General features: G+C 39.4%; 1 pseudogene; it reads left to right on the top strand.

The window, feature by feature from the left end:
* Positions 1-212: 212 nt before the first annotated feature.
* LOC114694623 overlaps positions 213-12260 on the top strand; it is a 46837-nt pseudogene continuing 34789 nt past the window's right edge.

Consider the following 12260-nt stretch of genomic DNA (forward strand, 5'->3'; position numbering starts at 1 on the left):
AAATAGGACAGCAAGAAACCAACTACAGTGATGCTGATTAATATAAATTGTTTAAATCATGAGCCATGAGAACATTGCTTCCCAATGAATAGACTCTTATGTCTTAGAAAAGTCAGGCAAAAAAAATTGCTAGGTATCATGTATATTTTATGTATGCAAAAGTCTTAGATCACAAGATGTCTTTTAAGATGAACTCAAGGCTTTAGAGTGAAATGGTAGATGGGAATGGAGCAAAATTTCACCTGAGGAAAGGGATGAAAATAATCCTGAGGGGTACTAGTACTGGGCCACTGGGCCATGCTGCTCCTGCTGGCCGCTGGACCAAGCAACAGCCATTTGCTGTGCACTGCAGTGAAATTCTCAAGTTAACAGACGACAGGCTGCCAGCATTGCTTTGGTCAGTGACCTGCTCACAGGAAGATCACCAGTGTAGCAGAAAGGACATCCAGGGACAGTGAAAAATAAAGATGAGGAGCCTACCAGAGCAGGGTATGCACAGACCAGCAAGTTCTTAGCAGAAATATGGCTAGAGCTTGAATACAAGACATCCAGCCAGAGGGAAACAGTCCTCCTACCTGATCAGTGTGGACACAAGCAAAGCAGAATCTCCAGAAGTGGACTGTGAAGCCCAGCACGGTGCTCTGCTGTCAAACCAAGGACTTTAGGTGAGCAGGCCATCAGAGCCTGAAACATACAAGGCCTGACTGGGATAAGTCTGCTCCCACTTGCTAGGGATTGTAATCCTATAAGAGAGGAGGGGATAGGGAAGAATCTGGCTAGGAAATTCAGGCGGAAAGTTGTCCAAACTCTCAGAAGTCCTTCTCATTTGGAAGGCACACATACTTAACTTGTCTAACCACTTAGACCAGCAATCCTCTCTCCCCAACCCCAGCATGTGAAGACTGACCCAATGGCAGCCCAAGCGAAGAAGGAAAAACCCAAACACTGCAATGAGGAAAAACATTCTGACTGGTAAAGTACCTTCTTTTTCATGTTATTGCTCATTTTTATTCCTTCAACTTTTAGTTGTTTAGAGTTTTTATTTTTTAGTTTTTATTATTATTTAAATTTTGATACTTTAATTGTTAAACTACTATGTTTTAACTTCTGTCTCAATGGAAAAGACCTTTATGATTATCCCTTACTTAACTATACCCATAACAAGAAATGAGTAAAGTGGTAAAAACAGTAAATAAAAATTTCCTCGCAAAAGGAGACCAGATGGATTTGTTGCTCAATTCCATAAAACCTTTAAATAAAATCTAACACAAATACTTCTCAAACTGCTCCATAAAATAAAAATGAAATGAACATTGGGAAACTCATCTATAAGCCAGTATTACCTTGATATCAGAACTAGATAAAGACATAACAAAGAAAACTACAGACCAATTTCCCTGGTTAGTATACATGCAAAATTTCTCAACAAGATACTTACAAACCAAATTCAAGACCACATTAAGAAATTATATAACCAAATTATATAACCAAGGGGTGCAAAGCTAGCTTAAAATGGGCAGATCAATAAATGTAATGCAAGTAATATAAGTAAACATAAAGACAGAAATCACACATTATTGTCTCAATATATGCAGAAAAGGCATTTTACAAAGTTCTATATGCCTTCATGATAAAATTGCTGATGAAATTAGGAATAGATGGAATGAGTATACCTCAAAGTTGTAAAGCCTATATAGTAAACTTATAGCTAACATGCTAAATGGGAGGGAACTGAAAATATTTGCTCTAAAATCTGGAAGAAGACAAGAGTAGCAACTATTTTCATTCTTGTTCAATATAGTGCACAGAGTCTTAACTGGAGCAGAATTAATATTGTGGAAATGGATATATTCCAGAAGTAACTATAGAGATAGCGCAATCCACATAAAAATTCTAATGACATTCTTCAAAAAACTATAAAAATCCCAAAATGCATATAGAAACCCAAAAGACAATGAGTAGCCAAAGCAATCCTAAACATATACAGCATTCTTGAAGATGTTACAGTACCTGACCTCAAATTATACTACAGTCAATAACAAGGACAGAGTGGTATTGACACAAAACCAAACATGTAGACCAATAGGACAGAAATAAATGCACATACCTTTTAACACATAGTAGGCTTTAGGCATACTTTAAATAACAAGACAACTTACTCAACAAAGGCTCCTATCAAAACTGAATATCAACCTGAAGAACAAACTAGACCCATAGCTCTCACCCTGTAAAAACTACATTCAAAATGGCCATTAACTTTAATGTTAAAACTGAAATTGCTAGAGCAAAACTTAGAGGACAGTTCAAGATACAGATTTGATCAATAATTATCTTAAACAGCACTCCAACCGCACAAGAAAGTGGCCTGAGAATTGGCAGATAGCTGTCAAGGGAAATGCAAATTTAAACTACTTTGAGATTCCATCTCACCCTAGTCAGAAAGGCTATTCTCAAAAAAATCAAATGATAACAAATGTTAGCTGTGGTGTGCTTAAGGAGGAACCCTTATTCACATTTGTGACAGTACAAACTGGTACAACCACTATGGAAGTCAGTGTGGATGTTTCTCACAGAATTGAAAATAGAACTACCACATAACATGTTCTACTATTCCTGGGAAAATACCCAAAATACTCTCCATACTACCACTGAGGTAAAATCCCATCCATTATTCCAGCAAAGAAAGGGCTCAACCTAGACATCCATGAACAGATGAATGGATAAGAAAAATGTGGTATGTATAGATGGTAGAAGTTTACTCAGCCCTAAAGGAAAATGAATTTTTCAGGCAAACTGATGGATTTTGAAATTGTTATACTAAGTAAAGTAACATAGATTTGGAAAGACCTTGTGCTCTCCCATATGTGGATCCTAGCTTTTAATGTGTGTGTGTGTGTGTGTGTGTGTGTGTGTGTGTGTGTGTTGCATATATGTATATGTGTGTGTTTATAAAATGCATAGGTGGGTATAGGCCATGAAACTAGATAGAAAAGGGACTACAAGATGGGAGAAACAGGTGTAGATAAAGGGAGGGAGCTTCCATTTATTGCTCCCTTCTGTTACCTTGCAACATTCCATCACAGGTTGAAATCAGTTAATGTTCTGTGATTTGAGCATCTCCTTAAAACATAATATAAGTAGCCCAGCAGGAAGGATTATGCCTGTGTCAATCTACTGTGCATATACACCCATCACCTACACAGCACCCATTCTATTGTAAGGACTCAATAAAAAACATTTAAAATGATTTCAAATTTGTGGATAAAACCTAACTCATAAGAATCAAATAAGGTAGTTTTGTTATTAGCTGTTTTGTAAGCTGCAAAGTATTATAAACAGTAATGTCATTGTTAACCAATCAAATGTTACATACAAGTGAATAAATCACAAAACATAAAATATAGTATGACTACCTCTATACTATGCCAGTGAACATTCTATACAAGTAACACACTCAAGGAGTCATTTAGACTCTTCACGCCACAAAAAAAGAAACAACCTCCCTCATCCTAGTACAAGGACAAAATAAAATAATGTATGTGTGGTATAATGACCTCCTCCTTCTCCTTCTCCTTCTCCTCCTCCTCCTCCTCCTCTGAGGTCCTAATTCCTTCACCACCTGCATTTATCTTACATGAGAAAAAGGACATAGCATATGTGATCAAGCTAACATTCACGAACCATGACAATTACATTGGATTGTTCAGGTGGGCTCTGTATCATCCCAAAAGGGACAATGGGATTATAGAAGCAGAAATTGAAGTGTGCACTCTGAGGTTGTAGGAAAGGGCCACAAGCCAAAGAATGTATGTAGCCACTAAAGCAAGAAGAAAGCTAAGAATAGATTCTCCCTCTACAATGAGAAAGTTCTACCAGAAGGAATCACCTGACTTCTGACACCTTGACTTTAGCCCACTGAAACTAACATCAGGCTTATGATATAAAAAAAATTTTTTTTTGCTTCTAAGTCACTGTCTATGGTAATAGAAGCAATGGAGAAACTAATATAAGGTATCAACATGGCTTATCTGTGAAGCAGTGTACAAGAATAATATATTAAAGCTTTTTATCTATAATAATAATTCTATTTAAAGTAACAGTGTGCCAACTATTGAACTGTACATTTTTAAATAAAATACAATTTCACTTCCCCTCTTCCTTTCCTCCCTCCAGCCTCTCCCAGTTACCCTCCTTTGAACCTCCACTCTCAAGTTAATACTCTCTTTTCCTTTGATTATTGCTATTATATGTGTGTATGCACAAAGATATATAAATATAACAATCTGCATCCATTTTGTTGTATACAAAGGCTGACAACTCTCCATTGGAAAACCAATTAGGGGGCTCATCCCTGGGAGAGGCTAATTCTTTTTCTGCAAGCAGTCATTAGTTGACTGTAGTTCTTTGTCTAGGGGTGGAAGCTTATGAAATTTTCTCCCTTCCACATTAATATGTCCATTGATATTGCCATTTTTCAGGTCTTGTTTGTGCAGCCATTTCTAGGACAGATTGTTTCCCAATGTTCTGACTTTTATCATCTTTCTTCCCCTCAAACTCCAAAAACAATACCAATTATAGATGAAGCCCTTGGTTGCCCTCAGCAGTTGAGGGTGGTTTCCTGTTGCTGAAGACACTGCACATTTATGAAATAGAACTCGAATTCAAGTTGGAGCTAACTGAAAGCCTCTTTTGCTATGGTCTAGCTTCCATGGTTCCAGAAAATACTGTGCAAGCTTCCAAGGAAGAAGCAACTAAACAGTCCTACTCAGCTATAATACCTATGAACCAAACAAGTACAGCATGGCAAGACACATATAAAGGTGCACTAAGTGGCACTCACATGTTGGTGACAACCAACAGCTATCTAATTGAATCAATGGCCACTTGACAGGAGGGAAATCCTGTGTGGTACTGAAAACCTAGCCAACTTCCCAGGACTGATGAGATCATGAATCTTAGAAAAGAATCTATTACCACCACTTTGATGGACCAGCATAATTCTTTACTAGCTTCTAAATATTATCTTTCTACCCACAGATAAGCTGCCATCCCTCACCAAAGAAGCCTGTCTTACAGCAAATGATACCATCACAGAAAACTACAACTGGACACAATGCTGAGATCAACAGATTATGGGGAGCCCACAACCAATGGATATATCTACATCACAGTGCCTGCATCTATGACTCAGTGAACTACAATTTTTAAAACCCCCTTTCATAGGACGTTGACATTGTTAGATTATTCCAAGGACAAAGATATTTTGGAATGAAAATAAAGGCTACTATATGCTGTAGCTTTTTTTTTACATTGTCTCATAATAAAGTTTATGACATCCCTATGTGTTTAGTGTCATTGTCCCTATATTTTTGTATAAGAAAACTGTTGTTTGGAGGAATCAGTTCCTTGCCCAAGGTGAAACACATGTCTAAGTGGCAGCACCATGGCTGGAGACCAGGCTGTGGGGTAGCAGTTTGGCTATGAAAATGAAAGCTCCTGTAGATCAAGCTAAAAGCAATAAGGAAAAATGGCTTGTCCTACCTCTCTACAATTGGCTGCCTAGGGACTGACTTTGCATGTGTTCTATCTCTCCAGTACCTCCACAGAACAAAATGAAATTGGACTTCTGCCTAGAACTGCAGTTTCACTCCAAAGTGTCAAAGATTACAGATTTCTCCACCCGCATCAACTTGCCAGGCATTTAATTAGATGAAGAGTTCCATACTCTATTCCAAATCTAAACTTTAAAGGAGGAACAAAATCTTACCAGAAAATGAATTCATTCTGCTTGAACTTTGCTGAGAACTGACTGGGTTTAGCAAATATTGATATGTTTTACCCATTTTTTAAAAAAAAATCTTTTTCCTTTCTTGTATATGTTCAAAGGTAGAATGAACTTTTAACTGGTTGTGACAGCTCTATACTCATTTCCAAAGACTTTTGGGAAAAAAATATATATACACATATATATATATATATATATATATATATATATATATATATATATATAACATTGGGGTGAAAAACACTAGTTGATGACATATTATTTGATGTTTAAAATTCAAAGCTCCAAATCTGAATTGAGTAACATAAGTAGATGTAACCCCTGGACCCTAAACCAGGAGATGGGGGGCTAAGACCTGAGAATGGAGGAAATAGTTTGAGTCAGCTGGCCTGGCTTATGCAGAAACAAAGAGATGCCATCTCCAGAGCCCAGATGCCCCTGTGCAGAATCTGACTTGAAAGTCCTCCCTGAGGACTAGCTTTCATAGCACCAGAGAAAAGGAGCAACCAACCACCCTACCCAGCTATGGTGCCTGTGAACCACAACAATGACCAAAATGGAACAGTAACACTAAGGGTGCAGTAGGGGACACAAATCTTCACGGTAACCAAGATCTCCCAAGTCAGACATAAGGCCTGCTCAACAAGAGGGAAACCATGCCTGGTATGGAACCATAACCTGGGGCTAGCACAGGGATGGATCTTGAAAGAGAAACAACCACCACTTTACTAAACTGGCCTTATCCCTAACTACATTCTAGATATCTGCCCTTATACCCACAGATAAGTATAGTCCTCACCCTTCATCAAGGAAACCTCTCAGCAATAGAGAGAGGCTGAAAACTACAACCACGAAAATTTAGAGTTGTGGAGCCCAGTCTCATCGGGTGTATCTATCTACAAAACAACTCCCAAACCTAAGGCTCAGAGGACATTACAGAAGAGGTTGTGGGAAGATTGTAAGAGCCAGAGGATCATGGAGTTGCTGCCATACTATGTCTGCTAGTAATGTCAGGATCTACAAATAAAAAGTTTCACCAATATGACTGCCTATATATGAGCTGAACAAAGACAAGAACAATATACCTGCCAAAGTTAATGGGGAAAAGACTAAAATCCTATTCAAAAAAAAACTTACAGGCAACTAAGAAATGTTGAGAGCTAGAGAAATAGTTTTACCCAAGGAAGCATGTACCAACTGGTTATCCAATACCAAATGGTCCGTCCTGAAAACATACACACAAGTAACATTACAGACTGAGTAGGTTATATTTAGGAATAAATGTGTATATACATATATGTATGTAACAACAATTAATGAAAAAGAATCTATATATTTAAGGTACACAGGAGAGTTTGGGGGAAGGGGAAGGAAATAAGATGTAATTATACTATAATCTCAAAAAAATAAACAGAGAGAACATGTCTCAAACACTGTGGAAAGGTAATGATCAATACCCAAGGCTGTCCTCTGACCTGCACATGAGCACACTGGAATGCAATACCCACAGTACCTACATTCACACACAGTAACATGTGCACACACACACACACACACACATCTGTAGACATATCACACACACACAATAACACACACACACACACACACACACACACACACACACACACACACACATACACATACATCCTTTTAAAAAGAAAAAGACTAAAGTGCAAGAGTCCCCTGGAAGCATTTTATATCACTTAGTCTGCAGTGATTCTCAGTAATAAGCTGGAACTCCATGACTTCCACCTGACCAAAGGAGTTTCATCAGTTCTGCAACAAAATGTTTCTGTCTGCTGATCAAATATCTTAATAAAATATGCACTTGCAATGTTTTATCTTTGGGGTTTGGTTGAGCATTTTTATATAAAAATACATTTCAAACAGAACATTATCTACATGAGTTGTGCAGCTTCTTATAAGTGCATTTGCCAGTGTAAACATGCAGAGAAAGAAAAACTGCACTCAATTCCTTGTTTATTGTTTTCATATTTCCACAGATCATTTTTACGTGAATGTTTATACTGTAGCAGTGTTTAGTGGTCTATGGCTACTTGAAAGTTTTTTGTGAGTAAGTTAATCAAGCCAAGATTTTACCATCTTTTCAACTAATTTTGTGAATAGTAGTTTAACCTACGAGTCACACCAAGTATTTTGAACTGTGGAATAGAATTCAGGTTTGTGTTACAAATGGTGCAATACCAGCCACAAGAAGAATGCCTGAAGCCTAACTGCCCATACACAGTTCATATCTGCAGATCAATCTGCTTGCTTTACACTCTGCCACAAATGTCCTCAGTGATATATCCACGTGGAGACCTGCAAAATGAGTTCCGTGCAGTGATGAGGCCCAGTGGAACTCTTCAAAAGATCAAAGCATATACCACATAAGAGAATCTGAATTCAGATGCCTGCCATGGCCATCAGGTGTAGCCAGAGAAATAAGGCGTCACTGGAGGCAAACAAGCAGAGAAGGACCAAATTTCAGGTAATTAAGAAGAGGACATTGTCCTTCTCCAGATGAGTTGGCCTGTTGTATGAATGGAGAGTGAAAATGTGATACATATACACAATGGAATTTCATTCATTGACAAAGAAAAAGGAAGTCTGTAGGAAAATGGGGAGAACTTGAAAATACTACCTTAAATGAGGTAACCCAGGCTCAGAAAGACAAATACCGTTTTCTTTCATATGCAGATCCTCATTACTCACTATTAAATATGTGTGTCCAGGCAGGAGAAAATAGGGAAAGGTCAGAAAACCAGGAATGGCCCCTGTGACTGGAAAGGGGGCTCTAAGAGAGGGTTGGGAGAGACAGAACAGAGTGAAAGGCGGCAGCATGGGGAACAGAGGGGACAGGGAGATGAGAGGAAGATGCGGGTGAAAATCACAGAAACCTATGACTGTGTGGGCTAATTCTTAAAAGCATTACCCGATGCCGCTGTTGTCCCTTGTTTGTTTTTGTGGTTGTGTATCACTCTATTCACCCAGACTGGCCCGAAACTTTCAGCACTCCACCAGCCTCCACCTCCCAAGTGCTGGGAGTCTAGGTGTGAGCTGCCCCACCTGACTCAGAAGAGTACTCTCTCTCTCTCTCTCTCTCTCTCTCTCTCTCTCTCTCTCTCTCTCTCCCCACCTGACTCAGAAGAGTACTCTCTCTCTCTCTCTCTCTCTCTCTCTCTCTCTCTCTCTCTCTCTCTCTCTCTCACACACACACACACACACACACTTTTTACTGAAAATAACCTTAGTTATCCTTTAGGACTCAGTTCATCATTCTCCCCCCTCTCTCTCTCTCTCTCTCCCTCTCCCTCTGTGTGTGTGTGTGTGTGTGTGTGTGTGTGTGTGTGTGTGTGTGTGTGTGTCTTTCTCTGCCTCTCGGTCTCTCCCCCTCTCCCTCTGTCTCTCGCGCTCTTTCCCTCCCCCTGTCTTTCTCTCTCTCTCTCTCTCTCTCTCTCTCTCTCTCTCTCTCTCTCTCTCTCTCCCTCTGTCTCTCTCTCTCTCTCACTGAAACCATATGTCCTTAACTAAGCCATTCCAAAAACTATGCTGCATGTCCCTTCCAGATCTCCCCTGGTCCACCTCTATGACAACACTCAGCAGCATCTATCATAGTAAATGTTGTCCATTTCTCTCACCTGACTGTCTCTCCTAGACTGCAATCTCTTTGAGAGAGAACCCATGTCTTTTTTCATCTTTGTATATCTAGTGTGTTGTATGTGGAATTTAAAAGGTGCCTAAATATTTATTAAATTGTGTGACTTATCACACACTTTCATCCTGAAAACTACATAAGTATCATGGTAACTCAAACCATCCCATCACAGAAAGGAACCTGGTCCTTCACACCCACAGTTTCAACAATTCATATTTATGACACCGACTGTGAATGATGTTCACAGCTGTATTATGGTCTTTCATCTGAACTCTGTATGGACATTGTCCACTACTGCTGAACACCATTGCTGAGATTCTTCTACCACTACCACACACCTCTCCTTCTCGTCCTTCTACCATAGTTGGCAACACAGCCATTTGCTGCTAGAGATCTAAGACTCCTCCCTGGAACCTTCCCACCCAGCACCACCCTTGCTCAATCAAATGTCCAATCCTATCTACTTAACCTGCTGAGCCTTTCTAATTTCCTTTATCTCAACTGCTATGGTCTATTTGTCTCCCCAAAATTCATGTGTTGAAATCTTGTTTTTAAAGTGTTTTTATTTATTCTTTAATAAATCTGTACATGTGTATAATATATTTTGAACTTCTTCACTGGCATCAGTTTCTGTCACACCATCCCACTCTCACCGGACCCCTCCTCTCACTAACAAGTCCCTGCCTTACTGCCATGTCTGTCTTTACACGAATTTATTTATTATTTGTGGGGAACATGTACCACGGTTCAGCTGAGGAAGAGGGAGGACACTTTGTGGCCATCAGTTCTCTCCTTCGGCCATGGAGATCAAATGCCGGTCATTAGGCCTGATGGCAGTGCCCGTACCCACAGAGACATGTTGCCAACCTAAAGGCTGTGTGTGCATTCCCTGGGGTTTTTTATTGCCCTTTTGTGATTCTTGCTTTCCTCCAGGCTGGTGACTGAACCCAGGGCCTTGCACTTGTTAGTCAAGAGCTCTACCACTGACCTAAATTCTCAACCCCTATGTCTTTTTTTTATATTTTAATGACCCAAGTTTAATTAGTTGTTTAGATGACTGTGGATGTGGGGTTAATTACTGAAATGTGAGCAACTTACCAGTAGCTACAACACTGAAGAAAAGTGACTTCCCATCCCCAACTACCAATGGCTGCCAATAGTTCCTTAGGCTAGGGCTGAGCCCTCATGGGCTGCTCTGACATGGGTTCAGAGGAAATTAATTAACTAAAAGCAACGCTCTTGCAATAGAGGCCTAAGGGCGATTATCTTCTCTTCCTACCATGTAAGTATACATCTGGGAGCTGCCATCTGGGAGGAATGGTCCCTTACCGGAGTCAAAATCTGTCAGCACCTTGATCATGGGTTTCCCATCCAAAAGAGCTATGAGATATACACTTTTCATAAATAGGCCATTCGGTCTACTTTGTTATAGCATCTCAGACTAAGAAATCAACCATGAATATTCAAATCAGGTCCTCAACCCCTTGCACAGGTTAATCTGAAAATGTCTTAGCTGTTTTTCTGAACTCTAATCAAACAGTCCTGTAGGCCTGTCTAAGCATAGCGATATACTCCTATTTAAGTATCATCCTGGTACAGTGGTTGGATAGTAAATTAAACAGTCTTTGCTTCTGTATAGCTGAACTAAGCGCTAAGTTCTTTAGAGTTATGTGAAGGCCCTTAGTGATCTAACACCAGTCTTCCCTCGGGCGTGTCTCTCCATTCCTCACTTTCTCCCTCTTTTCTATTTCACATCTGCTCATTCATCTTTCACATCTTCTGTTCACACTCCTCTGCTCTCACATGCAAGTATTTTATTCTTTCTAGAAAATGATGCCTTTATGGGTGAATTTCCTCTGCCTAGGAGTCTGACTTATTCCTATCCTGTTTCACCATCTGGTCTACACATTCTTCAGACACAACTTCAATGTCATCTCCTCTGAAGATTTCCTAGAAGATAATCTTTCTTATTTCACAGTTTTGGAGAACTCTGGCCCTGTTTCTACTACAGAATTAATCATGCTGCAGTATACTGTAATTTTGAATATGTGCATGTCTGTCTTAACTGATTTGACAGTAAATTTTTCCAGAAGAGACTTAATTTTCCTGGTGTATGCACAAGATGGAGAACACTGCTTCATTGTAGAGTTAAAACTTGAAAGTCATGATGAAAAAACAAAGTATTTGCTCCATCTTTCTTATACCAAACTCAGACACAAATAGAAGAAAGCATAAACGTTGGGCCTCTTGATTCTTCTTTTTTAATTTTTGGTTAGCATACAAGAATTGGGTTTCATCATGACATTTTCACACATGTTTATCATTATACTTTCTTATCCACCGTTCCACTCCCTATTCCCATCATCCCCTTCCCCTATTGTCCATCACCTCCATCCCTCAAAAAGGCCCACTCTCTTTCATAACATACACGTTCCAGTGCCTCCATTGTTCCTCCCTCTCTCTGTAGTCCCCTTCTCGCTCCTCACAGTACTTTTTCTAGTTGCATGCTACACACACACACACACACACACACACACACACACACACACACACACTTCAATCTAGGTTGTACACAGGAAAGAAAACGGGACATGGGGACATTTGTCTGAGTCTGACTTATTTTAGTAACATAATAGTCTCTGGTTGCATCCATTTTCCTATATATGTCTTAATTTCACTCTTGACAGATGAGTAAAATCCAATTATGTTTATGTATCATTACTTTCTTATTTTACTTTTCTGTCTAGGGACATCTAGGTTCCTTATCTTGGCTATTATGAATAAGGAAACAATAAACAGATGTGCACGTATCTCTGT

This window comes from Peromyscus leucopus, chromosome 2, assembly GCF_004664715.2.
Source record: "Peromyscus leucopus breed LL Stock chromosome 2, UCI_PerLeu_2.1, whole genome shotgun sequence".
Classification (NCBI taxonomy): Eukaryota; Metazoa; Chordata; class Mammalia; order Rodentia; family Cricetidae; genus Peromyscus; species Peromyscus leucopus.